Below are 19945 nucleotides of genomic sequence, written 5' to 3'. Positions count from 1 at the left end.
TTGAGAGTTATAGTAAACTTGCTTTGATGCGTCGAATACAGGCTAGTGGACCACCAGGTCAGGTTCCACGGTTCCACTGATGCCCTTGCAGGTAAGTAGGCTTGGAGACTAAAGTTTCCAATGTCGACGAAATTTCTGGGTTATATTCTCCATGGGTAGCTTCCATAGTTACAGTAAAATTGCTTTGATTCATCGTATTCAAGGTACTGGACCACCAGGAAGGTCTCCATAGTTCAATTATAGTCATTACAGATAAGTAGGCTTGCAAACTAAAGTTCTTAATCGCGACGAAATTTCTGGGTTCTATTCTCACTAGAAATCTTCGAGAGTTACAGTAAAATTGCTTTCATGCATCGAATTCAAGCTAGTGGACTACCAGTTCAGGTTCCATGGTTCCACTGCTGCCCTTGCAGGTAAGTAGGCTTGTAGACTAAAGTTTATAAACACGACGAAATTTCTGGTTTCTATTCTCCCTGGGTAGCTTCCAGAGTTACAGTAAAATTGCTTTGGTGCATTGTATTTAATATACTGGACCACCAGGAGGGTCTCCATAGTTCATCGATAGCCCTTACAGATAAGTGGCTTCCTGAGTATAGTTCTCAATCGCGACGAAATTTCTGCGTTATATTCTCACTAGAAAGCTTTGTGAGTTACAGTAAACTTGCTTTGATACATCGAATTCAAGCCAGTGGATTACCATGTCAGGTTCCTTGGTCCCACTGCTGCTCTTGCAGGTAAGTAGGCTTCGTGACTACAGTTTTCAATCACGACGAAATTTCTGGGTTATATTCTCACTGGGTAGCTTCTAGAGTTACAGTAAAATTGCTTTGATGCGTCGTATTCAAAGTATTGGACCACCAGGGGGTCTCCACAGTTCAACGATAGCCCTTACAGATAATTAGGCTTGCAGACTAAAGTTCTCAACCGCGACTAAATTTCTGGGTTATATTCTCACTAGAAAGCTTCGAGAGTTGCAGTAAACTTGCTTTGATGCATCGAATTCAAGCTAGTGGACCACCATGTCAGGTTCCATGGTTCCACTGCTGCCCTTGCAGGTAAGTACGCTTGGACACTAAAGTTTTCAATCGCGACGAAAATTGTGGGTTATATTCTCCTTGGGTAGCTTCCAGAGTTACAGTAAAATTGCTTTGATGCATCGTATTCAAGGTACTGGACAACCAGGATGGTCTCCATAGTTCAATTATAGCCCTTACAGATAAGTAGGCTTGCAGACTAAAGTTCTTAATCGCGACTAAATTTCTGGGTTATATTCTCACTAGAAAGCTTTGAGAGTTATAGTAAACTTGCTTTGATGCATCGAATTCAAGCTAGTGGACCACCAGGTCAGGTTCCACGGTTCCACTGCTGCTCTTGCAAGTAAGTAGGCTTGGAGACTAAAGTTTAAATCACGACGAAATTTCTGGGTAATATTTTCCCTGGGTAGCTTCCAGAGTTACAGTAAAATTGCTTTGATTCATCGTATTTAAATTACTGGACAACCAGGAGGGTCTCCACAGTTCAACGATAGCCCTTACAGATCAGTAGGCTTGCAGACTAAAGTTCTCAATCGCGTCTAAATTTCTGGGTTATATTCGCACTAGAAAGCTTCGAGAGTTACAGTAAAACTTGCTTTGATGCATCGAATTCAAGCTAGTGGATTACCAGGTCAGTTTCCATGGTTCCACTGCTGCTCTTGCAGGTAAGTAGGCTTCGAGACGACAGTTTTCAATCTCGACGAAATTTCTGGGTTATATTCTCCCTGGGTAGCTTCCAGAGTTACAGTAAAATTGCTTTGATGCATCGTATTTAAAGTACTGGACCACCAGGAGGGTCTCCACAGTTCGATAGCCCTTACAGATAAGTAGGCTTGCAGACTAAAGTTCTCAATCGCGACGAAATTTCTTGGTTATATTCTCAATAGAAAGCTTCGAAAGTTACAGTAAACTTGCTTTGATACATCGAATTCAACCTAGTGGATTACCAGGTCAGGTTCCATGGTTCCACTGCTCCTCTTTCAGGTGAGTAGGCTTCGAGACTACAGTTTTCAATCACGACAAAAATTTCTGGGTTATATTCTCCCTGGGTAGCTTCTATAGTTACAGTAAAATTGCTTTGATGCGTCCTATTCAAAGTATGTGACCACCAGGAGGGTCTCCACAGTTCAACGATAGCACTTACAGATAATTAGGCTTGCGGACTAAAGTTCTCAATCGCGACTAAATTTCTGGGTTATATTCTCACTAGAAAGCTTCGAGAGTTACAGTAAAATTGCTTTGATGCATCGAATTCAAGCTAGTGGACAACCAGGTCAGGTTCCATGGTTCCACTGCTGCCCTTGCAGGTAAGTAGTCTTCTAGACTTAAGTTTTCAAACACGACGAAATTTCTGGTTTCTAATCTCCCTGGGTAGCTTCTAGAGTTACAGTAAAATTGCTTTGATGCATCGTATTTAAAGTACTGGACCACCAGGAGGGTCTCCATAGTTCATCGATAGCCTTACAAATAAGTAGGCTTCAAGACTATAGTTCTCAATCGCGACGAAATTTCTGGGTTATATTCTCACTAGAAAGCTTTGAGAGTTATAGTAAATTTGCTTTGATGCGTGGAATTCAGGCTAGTGGGCCACCAGGTCAGGTTCCATGGTTCCACTGCTACCCTTGCAGGTAAGTACGCTTGGACACTAAAGTTTTCAATCGCGACGAAAATTGTGGGTTATATTCTCCTTGGGTAGCTTCCAGAGTTACAGTAAAATTGCTTTGATGCATCGTATTCAAGGTACTGGACAACCAGGATGGTCTCCATAGTTCAATTATAGCCCTTACAGATAAGTAGGCTTGCAGACTAAAGTTCTTAATCGCGACTAAATTTCTGGGTTATATTCTCACTAGAAAGCTTTGAGAGTTATAGTAAACTTGCTTTGATGCATCGAATTCAAGCTAGTGGACCACCAGGTCAGGTTCCATGGTTCCACTGCTGCCCTTGCAGGTAAGTAGGATTTGAGACTAATGTTTTCAATCACGAAGAAATTTCTGGGTTGTATTCTCCCTGGGTAGCTTCCAGAGTTACAGTAAAATTGCTTTGATGCATCGTATTCAAAGTACTGGACCATCAGGAGGGTCTCCATAGTTCAACTATAGCCCTTACTGATCAGTAGGCTTGTAGACTAAAGTTGTCAATCGCGACGAATTTTCAGGGTTATATTCTCACTAGAAAGCTTCGAGGGTTACAGTAAAATTGCTTTGATGCGTCGAATTCAAGCTAGTGGACCACTAGGTATGGTTCCATGGTTCCACTGTTGCCCTAGCAGGTAAGTACCCTTGGAGACTAAAGTTTTCTATCAGGACGGAATTTCTCGGTTATATTCTCGCTGGGTAATTTCCAGAGTTACAGTAAAATTGCTTTGATGCATCGTATTCAAAGTAATGGTCCACCAGGAGGGTCTCCATAGTTCAACTATAGCCCTTACAGATAAGTAGGATTGCAGATTCAAGTTCACAATCGCGACGAAATTTCTGGGTTAGATTCTCACTAGAAAGCTTCGAGAGTTACAGTAAACTTGCTTTGATGCATCGAAGCTAGTGGACCACCAGGTTAGGTTGCATGGTTCCGCTGCTGCCCTTGCAGGTAAGTAGGCTCGGAGACTAAAGTTTTAAAAAAACACGAAATTTCTCGGTTATAATCTCCCTGGGTAGCTTCCATAGTTACAGTAAAATTGCTTTGATGCATCGTATTAAAAGTACTGGACCACCAGGAGGGTCTCTACAGTTCAACGATAGCCCTTACAGATAAGTAGGCTTGCAGACCAAAGTTCTCAATCGCGACTAAATTTCTGGGTTATATTCTCACTAGAAAGCGTACAGAGTTACAGTCAACTTGCTTTGATGCATCGAATTCAAGCTAGTGGACCACCAGGTCAGGTTCCATGGTTCCACTGCTGCCCTTTCAAGTAAGTAGGCTTGGAGACTAAAGTTTAAATCACGACGAAATTTCTGGGTAATATTCTCTCAGGGTAGCTTCTAGAGTTACAGTTAAATTGCTTTGATGCATCGTATTTAAAGTACTGGACCACCAGGAGGGTCTCCACAGTTCAACGATAGAACTTACAGATAAGTAGGCTTGCAGACTAAAGTTCTCAATCGCGACCAAATTTCTGGGTTATATTCTCACTAGAAAGCTTCGAGAGTTGCAGTAAACTTCCTTTGATGCATCGAATTCAAGCTAGTGGACCACCAGGTCAGGTTCCATGGTTCCACTGCTGCCCTTGCAGGTAAGTAGGATTTGAGACTAATGTTTTCAATCACGAAGAAATTTCTGGGTTATATTCTCCCTGGGTAGCTTCTAGAGTTACAGTAAAATTGCTTTGATGCGTCGTATTCAAAGTATTGGACCACCAGGGGGTCTCCACAGTTCAACGATAGCCCTTACAGATAATTAGGCTTGCAGACTAAAGTTCTCAACCGCGACTAAATTTCTGGGTTATATTCTCACTAGAAAGCTTCGAGAGTTGCAGTAAACTTGCTTTGATGCATCGAATTCAAGCTAGTGGACCACCATGTCAGGTTCCATGGTTCCACTGCTGCCCTTGCAGGTAAGTACGCTTGGACACTAAAGTTTTCAATCGCGACGAAAATTGTGGGTTATATTCTCCTTGGGTAGCTTCCAGAGTTACAGTAAAATTGCTTTGATGCATCGTATTCAAGGTACTGGACAACCAGGATGGTCTCCATAGTTCAATTATAGCCCTTACAGATAAGTAGGCTTGCAGACTAAAGTTCTTAATCGCGACTAAATTTCTGGGTTATATTCTCACTAGAAAGCTTTGAGAGTTATAGTAAACTTGCTTTGATGCATCGAATTCAAGCTAGTGGACCACCAGGTCAGGTTCCACGGTTCCACTGCTGCTCTTGCAAGTAAGTAGGCTTGGAGACTAAAGTTTAAATCACGACGAAATTTCTGGGTAATATTTTCCCTGGGTAGCTTCCAGAGTTACAGTAAAATTGCTTTGATTCATCGTATTAAAATTACTGGACAACCAGGAGGGTCTCCACAGTTCAACGATAGCCCTTACAGATCAGTAGGCTTGCAGACTAAAGTTCTCAATCGCGTCTAAATTTCTGGGTTATATTCGCACTAGAAAGCTTCGAGAGTTACAGTAAAACTTGCTTTGATGCATCGAATTCAAGCTAGTGGATTACCAGGTCAGTTTCCATGGTTCCACTGCTGCTCTTGCAGGTAAGTAGGCTTCGAGACTACAGTTTTTAATCACGACGAAATTTCTGGGTTATATTCTCCCTGGGTAGCTTCCAGAGTTACAGTAAAATTGCTTTGATGCATCGTATTTAAAGTACTGGACCACCAGGAGGGTCTCCACAGTTCGATAGCCCTTACAGATAAGTAGGCTTGCAGACTAAAGTTCTCAATCGCGACGAAATTTCTTGGTTATATTCTCAATAGAAAGCTTCGAAAGTTACAGTAAACTTGCTTTGATACATCGAATTCAACCTAGTGGATTACCAGGTCAGGTTCCATGGTTCCACTGCTCCTCTTTCAGGTGAGTAGGCTTCGAGACTACAGTTTTCAATCACGACAAAAATTTCTGGGTTATATTCTCCCTGGGTAGCTTCTATAGTTACAGTAAAATTGCTTTGATGCGTCCTATTCAAAGTATGTGACCACCAGGAGGGTCTCCACAGTTCAACGATAGCACTTACAGATAATTAGGCTTGCGGACTAAAGTTCTCAATCGCGACTAAATTTCTGGGTTATATTCTCACTAGAAAGCTTCGAGAGTTACAGTAAAATTGCTTTGATGCATCGAATTCAAGCTAGTGGACAACCAGGTCAGGTTCCATGGTTCCACTGCTGCCCTTGCAGGTAAGTAGTCTTCTAGACTTAAGTTTTCAAACACGACGAAATTTCTGGTTTCTAATCTCCCTGGGTAGCTTCTAGAGTTACAGTAAAATTGCTTTGATGCATCGTATTTAAAGTACTGGACCACCAGGAGGGTCTCCATAGTTCATCGATAGCCTTACAAATAAGTAGGCTTCAAGACTATAGTTCTCAATCGCGACGAAATTTCTGGGTTATATTCTCACTAGAAAGCTTTGAGAGTTATAGTAAATTTGCTTTGATGCGTGGAATTCAGGCTAGTGGGCCACCAGGTCAGGTTCCATGGTTCCACTGCTACCCTTGCAGGTAAGTACGCTTGGACACTAAAGTTTTCAATCGCGACGAAAATTGTGGGTTATATTCTCCTTGGGTAGCTTCCAGAGTTACAGTAAAATTGCTTTGATGCATCGTATTCAAGGTACTGGACAACCAGGATGGTCTCCATAGTTCAATTATAGCCCTTACAGATAAGTAGGCTTGCAGACTAAAGTTCTTAATCGCGACTAAATTTCTGGGTTATATTCTCACTAGAAAGCTTTGAGAGTTATAGTAAACTTGCTTTGATGCATCGAATTCAAGCTAGTGGACCACCAGGTCAGGTTCCATGGTTCCACTGCTGCCCTTGCAGGTAAGTAGGATTTGAGACTAATGTTTTCAATCACGAAGAAATTTCTGGGTTGTATTCTCCCTGGGTAGCTTCCAGAGTTACAGTAAAATTGCTTTGATGCATCGTATTCAAAGTACTGGACCATCAGGAGGGTCTCCATAGTTCAACTATAGCCCTTACTGATCAGTAGGCTTGTAGACTAAAGTTGTCAATCGCGACGAATTTTCAGGGTTATATTCTCACTAGAAAGCTTCGAGGGTTACAGTAAAATTGCTTTGATGCGTCGAATTCAAGCTAGTGGACCACTAGGTATGGTTCCATGGTTCCACTGTTGCCCTAGCAGGTAAGTACCCTTGGAGACTAAAGTTTTCTATCAGGACGGAATTTCTCGGTTATATTCTCGCTGGGTAATTTCCAGAGTTACAGTAAAATTGCTTTGATGCATCGTATTCAAAGTAATGGTCCACCAGGAGGGTCTCCATAGTTCAACTATAGCCCTTACAGATAAGTAGGATTGCAGATTCAAGTTCACAATCGCGACGAAATTTCTGGGTTAGATTCTCACTAGAAAGCTTCGAGAGTTACAGTAAACTTGCTTTGATGCATCGAAGCTAGTGGACCACCAGGTTAGGTTGCATGGTTCCGCTGCTGCCCTTGCAGGTAAGTAGGCTCGGAGACTAAAGTTTTAAAAAAACACGAAATTTCTCGGTTATAATCTCCCTGGGTAGCTTCCATAGTTACAGTAAAATTGCTTTGATGCATCGTATTAAAAGTACTGGACCACCAGGAGGGTCTCTACAGTTCAACGATAGCCCTTACAGATAAGTAGGCTTGCAGACTAAAGTTCTCAATCGCGACTAAATTTCTGGGTTATATTCTCACTAGAAAGCGTACAGAGTTACAGTCAACTTGCTTTGATGCATCGAATTCAAGCTAGTGGACCACCAGGTCAGGTTCCATGGTTCCACTGCTGCCCTTTCAAGTAAGTAGGCTTGGAGACTAAAGTTTAAATCACGACGAAATTTCTGGGTAATATTCTCTCAGGGTAGCTTCTAGAGTTACAGTTAAATTGCTTTGATGCATCGTATTTAAAGTACTGGACCACCAGGAGGGTCTCCACAGTTCAACGATAGAACTTACAGATAAGTAGGCTTGCAGACTAAAGTTCTCAATCGCGACCAAATTTCTGGGTTATATTCTCACTAGAAAGCTTCGAGAGTTGCAATAAACTTCCTTTGATGCATCGAATTCAAGCTAGTGGACCACCAGGTCAGGTTCCATGGTTCCACTGCTGCCCTTGCAGGTAAGTAGGATTTGAGACTAATGTTTTCAATCACGAAGAAATTTCTGGGTTATATTCTCCCTGGGTAGCTTCCAGAGTTACAGTAAAATTGCTTTGATGCATCGTATTCAAAGTACTGGACCATCAGGAGGGTCTCCATAGTTCAACTATAGCCCTTACTGATCAGTAGGCGTGTAGACTAAAGTTGTCAATCGCGACGAATTTTCAGGGTTATATTCTCACTAGAAAGCTTCGAGAGTTACAGTAAAATTGCTTTGATGGGTCGAATTCAAGCTAGTGGACCACTAGGTATGGTTCCATGGTTCCACTGCTGCCCTTGCAGGTAAGTACCCTCTGAGACCAAAGTTTTCTATCAGGACGGAATTTCTCGGTTATATTCTCGCTGGGTAATTTCCAGAGTTACAGTAAAATTACTTTGATGCATCGTATTCAAAGTAGTGGTCCACCAGGAGGGTCTCCATAGTTCAACTATAGCCCTTACAGATAAATAGGATTGCAGATTCAAGTTCACAATCGCGACGAAATTTCTGGGTTAGATTCTCACTAGAAAGCCTCCAGATTTACAGTAAAATTGCTTTGATGCACCGAATTCAAGCTACTGGACCACCAGGTCAGGTTCCATGGTTCCACTGCTGCCCTTGCAGGTAAGTACGCTTGGAGACTAAATCTTCAAACACGTGAAATTTCTGGTTTATATTCTCCCTGGGTAGCTTCCACGGTTACAGTAAAATTGCTTTGATGCATCGTATTTAAAGTACTGGACCACCAGGAGGGTCTCCAAAGTTCGATAGCCCTTACATATAAGTAGGGTTGCAGACTAAAGTTCTTAATCGCGACGAAATTTCTGGGTTATATTCTCACTAGAAAGCTTCGAGAGTTACAGTAAAATTGCTTTGATGCATCGAATTCAAGCTAGTGGACCTACAGATCAGGTTCCATGGTTCCACTGCTGCCCTTGCAGGTAAGTGGTCTTGTAGACTAAAGTTTTCAAACACGACGAAATTTCTGGTTTCTGTTCTCCCTGGGTAGCTTCCAGAGTTACAGTAAAATTGCTTTGATGCATCGTATTCAAAGTACTGGACCATCAGGAGGGTCTCCATAGTTCAACTATAGCCCTTACTGATCAGTAGGTTTGTTGACTAAAGTTGTCAATCGCGACGAATTTTCAGGGTCATATTCTCAGTAGAAAGCTTCGAGAGTTACAGTAAAATTGCTTTGATGCATCGAATTCAAGCTAGTGGAGCACCAGGTCAGGTTCCATGGTTCCACTGCTGCCCTTGCAGGTAAGTACCCTTGGAGACTAAAGTTTTCTATCACGACGGAATTTCTCGGTTATATTCTCGCTGGGTAACTTCCTGAGTTACAGTAAAATTGCTTTGATGCATCGTATTCAAAGTACTGGTCCACCAGGGTGGTCTCCATAGTTCAACTATAGCCCTTACAGATAAGTAGGATTGCAGATTAAAGTTCACAATCGCGACGAAATTTCTGTGTTAGATTCTCACTAGAAAGCTTCGAGACTTACCGTAAACTTGCTTTGATGCATCGAAGCTAGTGGACCACCAGGTCAGGTTGCATGGTTCCGCTGCTGCCCTTGCAGGTAAGTAGGCTCGGAGACTAAAGCTTATAATGACGACGAAATTTCTGGGTTATATTCTCCCTGGGTAGCTTCCATAGTTACAGTAAAATTGCTTTCATGCATCGTATTCAAAGTACTGGAACACCAGGAGGGTCTCCATAGTTCAATTATAACCCTTACAGGTAAGTAGGCTTGCAGACTAAAGTTCTCAATCGCGACGAAATTTCTGGGTTAGATTCTCACTAGAAAGCTTCTAGAGTTACAGTAAAATTGCTTTGATGCACCGAATTCAAGCTAGTGGACCACCAGGTCAGGTTCCATGGTTCCACTGCTGCCCTTGCAGGTAAGTAGGCTTGTAGACTAAAGTTTTCAAATACTACGAAATTTCTGGTTTCTATTCTCCCTGGGTAGCTTCCAGAGTTACAGTAAAATTGCTTTGATGCATCGTATTCAATGTACTGGACCATCAGGAGGGTCTCCATAGTTCAACTATAGCCCTTACTGATCAGTAGGTTTGTTGACTAAAGTTGTCAATCGCGACGAATTTTCAGGGTCATATTCTCAGTAGAAAGCTTCGAGAGTTACAGTAAAATTGCTTTGATGCATCGAATTCAAGCTAGTGGAGCACCAGGTCAGGTTCCATGGTTCCACTGCTGCCCTTGCAGGTAAGTACCCTTGGAGACTAAAGTTTTCTATCACGACGGAATTTCTCGGTTATATTCTCGCTGGGTAACTTCCTGAGTTACAGTAAAATTGCTTTGATGCATCGTATTCAAAGTACTGGTCCACCAGGAGGGTCTCCATAGTTCAACTATAGCCCTTACAGATAAGTAGGATTGCAGATTAAAGTTCACAATCGCGACGAAATTTCTGCGTTAGATTCTCACTAGAAAGCTTCGATAGTTACCGTAAACTTGCTTTGATGCATCAAAGCTAGTGGACCACCAGGTCAGGTTCCATGGTTCCGCTGCTGCCCTTGCAGGTTAGTAGGCTCGGAGACTAAAGTTTCCAATGACGACGAAATTTCTGGGTTATATTCTCCCTGGGTAGCTTCCAGAGTTACAGTATAATTGCTTTGATGCATCGGATTCAAAGTACTGGACCGCCAGGAGGGTCTCCATAGTTCAGCGATAGCCCTTACAGATAAGTATTCTTGCAGACTAAAGATCTTAATCGCTACGAAATTTCTGGGTTATATTCTCACTAGAAAGCTTCGAGAGTTACAGTAAACTTGCTTTGATGCATCGAATTCAAGCTAGTTGACCACCAGGTCATGTTCTCTAGTTCTACTGCTGCCCTTGCAGATAAGTAGGCTTGGAGACTAACGTTTAAATTACGACGAAATTTCTGGGTTATATTCTCCTTGGGTAGCTTTTAGAGTAACAGTAAAATTGCATTGATGCATCGGATTCAAAGTACTGGAGCACCCGGAGAGTCTCCATAGTTCAGCGATAGCCCTTACAAATAAGTAGCTTGCAGACTAAAGTTCTCAATCGTGACGAAATTTCTGGGTTATATTCTCACTAGAAAGCTACGAGAGTTACAGTAAAATTGCTTTGATGCATCGAATTCAAGCTAGTGGAGCACCAGGTCAGGTTCCATGGTTCCACTGCTGCCCTTGCAAGTAAGTAGGCTTGGAGACTAAAGTTTAAATTACGACGAAATTTCTGCGTCATATTGTCCCTGGGTAGCTTCCAGAGTTACAGTAAAATTTCTTTGATGCATCGTATTTAAAGAACTGGACCACCAGGAGGGGCTCCACAGTTCAACTATAGCCATTACAGATAAGTAGACTTGCAGACTAAAGTTCTCAATCGCGACGAAATATCTGGGTAATATTCTCACTAGAAAGCTTCAAGAGTTGCAGTAAACTTTCTTTGATGCATCGAATTCAAGCTAGTGGACCACCACGTCAGGTTCCATGGATCCACTGCTGCCCTTCCAGGTAAGTAGGCTTGCAGGGTAAAGTTTTCAATCAAGACGAAATTTCTGGGTTATGTTCTCCCTGGGTAGCTTCCAGAGTTACAGTAAAACTGCTTTGATGCATCGGATTCAAAGTACTGGAGCACCAGGAGGGTCTCCATAGTTCAATTATAACCCTTACTGATAAGTAGGCTTGCAGACTAAAATTCTCAATCGCGACTAAATTTCTGGGTTATATACTCACTAGAAAGCTTCGAGAGTTACAGTAAACCTGCTTTGATGCATCGAATTCAAGCTAGTGGATTACCAGGTCAGGTTCCAAGGTTCCACTGCTGCTCTTGCAGGTAAGTAGGCTTGGAGACTACGGTTTTCAATCACGACGAAATTTCTGGGTTATATTCTCCCTGGGTAGCTTCCAGAGTTTCAGTAAAATTGCTTTGAAGCGTCGTATTCAAAGTAGTGGACCACCAGGAGGGTCTCCACAGTTCAACGATAGCTCTTACAGGTAAGTAGGCTTGCAGACTAAAGTTCTCAATCGCGACAAAAATTCTGGGTTATATTCTCACTAGAAAGCTTCGAGAGTTACAGTAAACTTGCTTTGAAGCATCGAATTCAAGCTAGTGGACCACCAGGTCGGGTTCCATGGTTCCACTGCTGCCCTTGCAGGTAAGTACGCTTGGAGACTAAATCTTCAAACACGACGAAATTTCTGGTTTATATTCTCCCTGGGTAGCGTCCAGAGATACAGTAAAATTGCTTTGATGCATCGTATTTAAAGTACTGGACTACCAGGAGGGTCTCCACAGTTCGATAGCCCTTACAGATAAGTAGGCTTGCAGACTAAAGTTCTTAATCGCGACTGAATTTCTGGGTTATATCCTCACTAGAAAGCTTTGAGGGTTATAGTAAACTTGCTTTGATGCATCGAATTCAAGCTAGTGGAATACCAGGTCAGGTTCCATGGTTCCCCTGCTGCTCTTGCATGTAAGTAGGCTTGGAGACTAAAGTTTAAATCACGACGAAATTTCTGGGTAATATTCTCCCTCGGTAGCTTCCAGAGATTACAGTAAAATTGCTTTGATTCATCGTATTTAAAGTACTGGACAACCAGGAGGGTCTCCACAGTTCAACGATAGCCCTTACAGATAAGTAGGCTTGTAGACTAAAGTTCTCAATCGCGACTAAATTTCTGGGTTATATTCTCACTATAAAGCGTCGAGAGTTGCATTAAACTTGCTGTGATGCATCGAATTCAAGCTAGTGGATTACCAGGTCAGGTTCCATGGTTCCACTGCTGCTCTTGCAGGTAAGTAGGCTTCGAGACTACGGTTTTCAATCACGACGAAATTTCTGGGTTATATTCTCCCTGGGTAGCTTCCAGAGTTTCAGTAAAATTGCTTTGAAGCGTCGTATTCAAAGTAGTGGACCACCAGGAGGGTCTCCACAGTTCAACGATAGCTCTTACAGATAAGTAGGCTTGCAGACTAAAGTTCTCAATCGCGACAAAAATTCTGGGTTATATTCTCACTAGAAAGCTTCGATAGTTACAGTAAACTTGCTTTGATGCATCGAATTCAAGCTAGTGGACCACCAGGTCGGGTTCCATGGTTCCACTGCTGCCCTTGCAGGTAAGTACGCTTGGAGACTAAATCTGCAATCACGACGAAATTTCTGGATTATATTCTCCCTGGGTAGCGTCCAGAGATACAGTAAAATTGCTTTGATGCATCGTATATAAAGTACTGGACTACCAGGAGGGTCTCCACAGTTCGATAGCCCTTACAGATAAGTAGGCTTGCAGACTAACGTTCTCAAACGCGACAAAATTTCTGGGTTATATTCACACTAGAAAGCTTCGAGAGTTGCAGTAAACTTGCTCTGATGCATCGAATTCAAGCTAGTGGACCACCAGGTCAGGTTCCATGGTTCCACTGCTGCCCTTGCAGGTAAGTACGCTTGGAGACTAAAGTTTTCAATCGCGGCGAAAATTTTGGGTTATATTCTCCTTGGGTAGCTTCCAGAATTACAGAACATTGCTTTGATGCATCGTATTCAAGGCACTGGACAACCAGGAGGATCTCCATAGATCAATTATAGCCCTTACAGGTAAGTAGGCTTGCAGACTAAAGTCCTTAATCGCGACTAAATTTCTGGGTTATATTCTCACTAGAAAGCTTTGAGGGTTATAGAAAACTTGCTTTGATGCATCGAATTCAAGCTAGTGGAATACCAGGTCAGGTTCCATGGTTCCACTGCTGCCCTTGCAAGTAAGTAGGCTTGGAGACTAAAGTTTAAATTACGACGAAATTTCTGCGTCATATTGTCCCTGGGTAGCTTCCAGAGTTACAGTAAAATTTCTTTGATGCATCGTATTTAAAGAACTGGACCACCAGGAGGGGCTCCACAGTTCAACTATAGCCATTACAGATAAGTAGTCTTGCAGACTAAAGTTCTCAATCGCGACGAAATATCTGGGTAATATTCTCACTAGAAAGCTTCAAGAGTTGCAGTAAACTTTCTTTGATGCATCGAATTCAAGCTAGTGGACCACCACGTCACGTTCCATGGATCCACTGCTGCCCTTCCAGGTAAGTAGGCCTGCAGGGTAAAGTTTTCAATCAAGACGAAATTTCTGGGTTATGTTCTCCCTGGGTAGCTTCCAGAGTTACAGTATAACTGCTTTGATGCATCGGATTCAAAGTACTGGAGCACCAGGTGGGTCTCCATAGTTCATCGATAGCCCATACAGATAAGTGGCTTCCAGAGTATAGTTCTCAATCGCGACGAAATTTCTGCGTTATATTCTCACTAGAAAGCTTCGAGAGTTACAGTAAACTTGCTTTTATACATCGAATTCAAGCTAGTGGATTATTAGGTCAGGTTCCTTGGCTCCACTGCTGCTCTTGCAGTTAAGTAGGCTTCGAGACTACAGTTTTCAATCACGACGAAATTTCTGGGTTAAATACTCCCTGGGTAGCTTCTAGAGTTACAGTAAAATTGCTTTGATGCGTCCTATTCAAAGTAGTGGACCACCAGGAGGGTCTCCACAGTTCAACGGTAGCCCTTACATATAAGTAGGCTTGCAGACTAAAGTTCTCAATCGCGACTAAATTTCTGGGTTATATTCTCACTAGAAAGCTTCGAGAGTTGCAGTAAACTTGCTTTGATGCATCGAATTCAAGCTAGTGGACCACGAGGTCAGGTTCCATTGTTCCACTGCTGCCCTTGCAGGTAAGTACGCTTGGAGACTAAAGTTTTCAATCGCGATGAAAATTGTGGGTTATATTCTCCTTGGGTAGCTTCCAGAGTTACAGTAAAATTGCTTTGATGCATCGTATTCAAGGCACTGGACAACCAGGAGGGTCTCCATAGTTCAATTATAGCCCTTACAGGTAAGTAGGCTTGCAGACTAAAGTTCTTAATCGCGACTGAATTTCTGGGTTATATCCTCACTAGAAAGCTTTGAGGGTTATAGTAAACTTGCTTTGATGCATCGAATTCAAGCTAGTGGACCACCATGTCAGGTTCCATGGTTCCCCTGCTGCTCTTGCAAGTAAGTAGGCTTGGAGACTAAAGTTTAAATCACGACGAAATTTCTGGGTTATAATCTCCCTGGGTAGCTTCCAGAGATTACAGTAAAATTGCTTTGATTCATCGTATTTAAAGTACTGGACAACCAGGAGGGTCTCCACAGTTCAACGATAGCCCTTACAGATAAGTAGGCTTGTAGACTAAAGTTCTCAATCGCGACTAAATTTCTGGGTTATATTCTCACTATAAAGCTTCGAGAGTTGCTGTAAACTTGCTGTGATGCATCGAATTCAAGCTAGTGGACCACCAGGTCAGGTTCCATGGTTCCACTGCTGCCCTTGGAGGTAAGTAGGTTTGTAGACTAAAGATTTAAAACACGACGATATTTCTGGTTTCTATTTTCCCTGGGTTGCTTCCAGAGTTACAGTAAAATTGCTTTGATGCATCGTATTTAAAGTACTGGACCACCAGGAGTGTCTGCATAGTTCATCGATAGCCCTTACAGATAAGTAGGCTTCCAGAGTATAGTTCTCAATCGCGACGAAATTTCTGGGTTACATTCTCACTAGAAAGCTTTGAGAGTTATAGTAAACTTGCTTTGATGCGTCTAATTCAGGCTAGTGGACCACCAGGTCAGGTTCCTTGGTTCCACTTCTGCCCTTGCAGTTAAGTAGGCTTGGAGACTAAAGTTTCCAATGACGACGAAATTTCTGGGTTATAATCTCCAAGGGTAGCTTCCATAGTTACAGTAAAATTGCTTTGATGCATCGTATTCAAAGTACTGGTCCACCAGGAGGGTCTCCATAGTTCAATTATAACCCTTACTGATTAGTAGGCTTGCAGACTAAAATTCTCAATCGCGACTAAATTTCTGGGTTATATACTCACTACAAAGCTTCGAGAGTTACAGTAAACCTGCTTTGATGCATCGAATTCAAGCTAGTGGATTACCAGGTCAGGTTCCATGGTTCCACTGCTGCTCTTGCAGGTAAGTAGGCTTCGAGACTACGGTTTTCAATCACGACGAAATTTCTGGGTTATATTCTCCCTGGGTAGCTTCCAGAGTTTCAGTAAAATTGCTTTGAAGCGTCGTATTCAAAGTAGTGGACCACCAGGAGGGTCTCCACAGTTCAACGATAGCTCTTACAGGTAAGTAGGCTTGCAGACTAAAGTTCTCAATCGCGACAAAAATTCTGGGTTATATTCTCACTAGAAAGCTTCGAGAGTTACAGTAAACTTGCTTTGATGCATCGAATTCAAGCTAGTGGACCACCAGGTCGGGTTCCATGGTTCCACTGCTGCCCTTGCAGGTAAGTACGCTTGGAGACTAAATCTTCAAACACGACGAAATTTCTGGTTTATATTCTCCCTGGGTAGCGTCCAGAGATACAGTAAAATTGCTTTGATGCATCGTATTTAAAGTACTGGACTACCAGGAGGGTCTCCACAGTTCGATAGCCCTTACAGATAAGTAGGCTTGCAGACTAACGTTCTCAAACGCGACGAAATTTCTGGGTTATATTCACACTAGAAAGCTTCGAGAGTTGCAGTAAACTTGCTTTGATGCATCGAATTCAAGCTAGTGGACCACCAGGTCAGGTTCCATGGTTCCACTGCTGCCCTTGCAGGTAAGTACGCTTGGAGACTAAAGTTTTCAATCGCGGCGAAAATTGTGGGTTATATTCTCCTTGGGTAGCTTCCAGAATTACAGTAAAATTGCTTTGATGCATCGTATTCAAGGCACTGGACAACCAGGAGGGTCTCCATAGTTCAATTATAGCCCTTACAGGTAAGTAGGCTTGCAGACTAAAGTTCTTAATCGCGACTAAATTTCTGGGTTATATTCTCACTAGAAAGCTTCGAGAGTTACAGTAAACTTGCTCTGATGCATCGAATTCAAGCTAATGGATTACCAGGTCAGGTTCCATGGTTCCACTGCTGCCCTTGCAGGTAAGTAGTCTTGTAGACTAAAGTTTTCTAACACGACAAAATTTCTGGTTTCTATTCTCCCTGGGTAGCTTCCAGAGTTACAGTAAAATTGTTTTGATGCATCTTATTTAAAGTACTGGACCACCAAGAGGGTCTCCATAGTTCATCGATAGCCCTTACAGATAAGTAGGATTCCAGAGTATAGTTCTCAATCGCGACGAAATTTCTGGGTTATATTCTCACTAGAAAGCTTTTAGAGTTATAGTAAACTTACTTTGATGCGTCGAATTAAGGCTAGTTGACCACCAGGTCAGGTTCCATGGTTCCACTGCTGCCCTTGCAGGTAAGTAAGATTGGAGACTAAAGTTTTCAAACACGACGAAGTTTCTGGGTTATATTCCCCATGGATAGCTTCCAGAGTACAGTAAAATTGCTTTGATGCATCGTATTCAAAGTACTGGATCATTAGGAGGATCTCCATAGTTCAACTATAGCCCTTAATTATCAGTAGGATTGTAGACTAATGTTGTCAATCGCGATGAATTTTCAGGGTTATATTCTCACTAGAAAGCTTCGAGAGTTACAGTAAAATTGCTTTGATGCGTCGAATTCAAGCTAGTGGACCACTAGGTATGGTTCCATGGTTCCACTGCTGCCCTTGCAGGTAAGTACCCTTGGAGACTAAAGTTTTCTATCAGGACGGAATTTGTCGGTTATATTCTCGCTGAGTAACTTCCAAAGTTACAGTAAAATTGCTTTGATGCATCGTATTCAAAGTACTGGTCCACCAGGAGGGTCTCCATAGTTCAACTATAGCCCTTACAGATAAGTAGGATTGCAGATTCAAGTTCACAATCGCGCCGAAATTTCTGGGTTAGATTCTCACTAGAAAACTTCGAGAGTTACAGTAAACTTGATTTGATGCATCGAAGCTAGTGGACCACCAGGTCAGGTTGCATGGTTCCGCTGCTGCCCTTGCAGGTAAGTAGGCTCGGAGACTAAAGTTTTCAAACACGACGAAATATCTGGGTCATATTCTCCCTGGGTAGCTTCCATAGTTACAGTAAACTTGCTTTGATGCATCGAATTCAAGCTAGTTGACCACCAGGTCAGGTTCTCTAGTTCCACTGCTGCCCTTGCAGATAAGTAGGCTTGGAGACTAACGTTTAAATTACGACGAAATTTCTGGGTTATATTCTCCTTGGAAAGCTTCCAGAGTAACTGTAAACTTCCATTGATGCATCGGATTCAAAGTACTGGAGCACGAGGAGGGTCTCCATAGTTCAGCGATAGCCCTTACAGATAAGTAGATTGCTGACTAAAGTTCTCAATCGCGACGAAATTTCTGGGTTATATTCTCACAAGAAAGCTTCGAGAGTTACAGTAAAATTGCTTTGATGCATCGAATTCAAGCTAGTGGACCACCAGGTCAGGTTCCATGGTTCCACTGCTGCCCTTGCAAGTAAGTAGGCTTGGAGACTAAAGTTTAAATTAGGACGAAATTTATGCGTAATATTGTCCCTGGGTAGCTTCCAGAGTTACAGTAAAATTACTTTGATGCATCATATTTAAAGTACTGCTTCACCAGGAGGGGCTCCACAGTTCAACTATAGCCCTTACAGATAAGTATCCTTGCAGGCTAAATTTCTCAGTCGCGACTAAATTTCTGGGTTATATTCTCACTAGAAAGCTTCGAGAGTTACAGTAAAATTGCTTTGATGCATCGAATTCAAGCTAGTGGACCACCAGGTCGGGTTCCATGGTTCCACTGTTGCCCTTGCAGGTAAGTACTCTTGGAGACTAAATCTTCAAACACGACGAAATTTCTGGTTTATATTCTCCCTGGGTAGCTTCCAGAGTTACAGTATATTTGCTTTGATGCATCGGATTCAAAGTAGTGGACCACCCGGAGAGTCTCCATAGTTCAACGATACCCCTTACGGATAAGTAGGCTTGCAGACTAAAGTTCTCAATCTCGACAAAATTTCTGGAATATACTCTCACTAGAAACCTTCGAGAGTTACGGTAAACCTGCTTGGGTGTATCGAATTCAAGCTAGTGGTCGACCAGGTCAGGTTCCATGGTTCCACTGCTGCCCTAGCAGGTACGTACGCTTGGAGACTAAAGTTTTCAATCACGACGAAATTTCTGGGTTATATTCTCCATGGGTAGCTTCCAAAGTTACAGTAAAATTGCTTTGATGCATCGTATTCAAATTACTTCACCCCGAGGCGGGTCTCCATAGTTCAACGATAGCCCTTACAGATAAGTAGGCTTGTAGACTAAAGTTCTCAATTGCGACTAAATTTCTGGGTTATATTCTCACTACAAACCTTCGAGAGTTGCATTAAACTTGCTTTGATGCATCGAATTCAAGCTAGTGGACCACCTGGTCAGGTTCTATGGTTCCACTGCTGCCCTTGCAGGTACGTACGCATGGAGACTAAAGTTTTCAATCACGACGAAATTTCTGGGTTACATTCTCCCTGGGTAGCTTCCAGTGTTACAGTAAAATTGCTTTGATGCGTCGTATTCGAAGTAATGGACCGCACAGGAGGGTCACCATAGTTCAACGATAGCCCTTACAGATAAGTAAGCTTGCAGACTAAAGTTCTCAATCCCGAGGAAATTTCTGGGTTATATTCTCACTAGAAAGCTTCGAGAGTTACAGTAAACTTGCTTTGATGCATCGAAATCAAGCTAGTGGACCACCAGGTCAGGTTCTATGATTCCACTGCTGCCCTTGCAGGTAACTAGGCTTGGAGACTAATGATTTTAATCACGAAGAAATTTCTGGGTTATATTCTCCCTGGGTAGCTTCCAGAGTTACAATAACATTGCTTTGATGCATCGTGTTCAAAGTACTGGACCACCAGGAGGGTCTCCATAGTTCAATTATAGCCCTTACTGATCAGTAGGCTTGTAGACTTAAGTTCTCAATCGCGACGAATTTTCTGGGTTATATTCTCACTAGAAAGCTTCGAGAGTTACAGTAAAATAGCTTTGATGCGTCGAATTCAAGCTAGTAGACCACTAGGTATGGTTCCATGATTCCACTGCTGCCCTTGTAGGTATGTATGGTTGGAGACTAAAGTTTTCTATCAGGACGGAATTTCTGGGTTATATTCTCAATGGGTAGCTTCCAGAGTTACAGTAAAATTGCTATGATGCATCGTATTCAAGGT

The sequence above is a fragment of the Schistocerca cancellata genome, chromosome 1 (assembly GCF_023864275.1).
Source record: "Schistocerca cancellata isolate TAMUIC-IGC-003103 chromosome 1, iqSchCanc2.1, whole genome shotgun sequence".
Lineage (NCBI taxonomy): Eukaryota > Metazoa > Arthropoda > Insecta > Orthoptera > Acrididae > Schistocerca > Schistocerca cancellata.
This window is presented reverse-complemented; position numbering follows the sequence as displayed.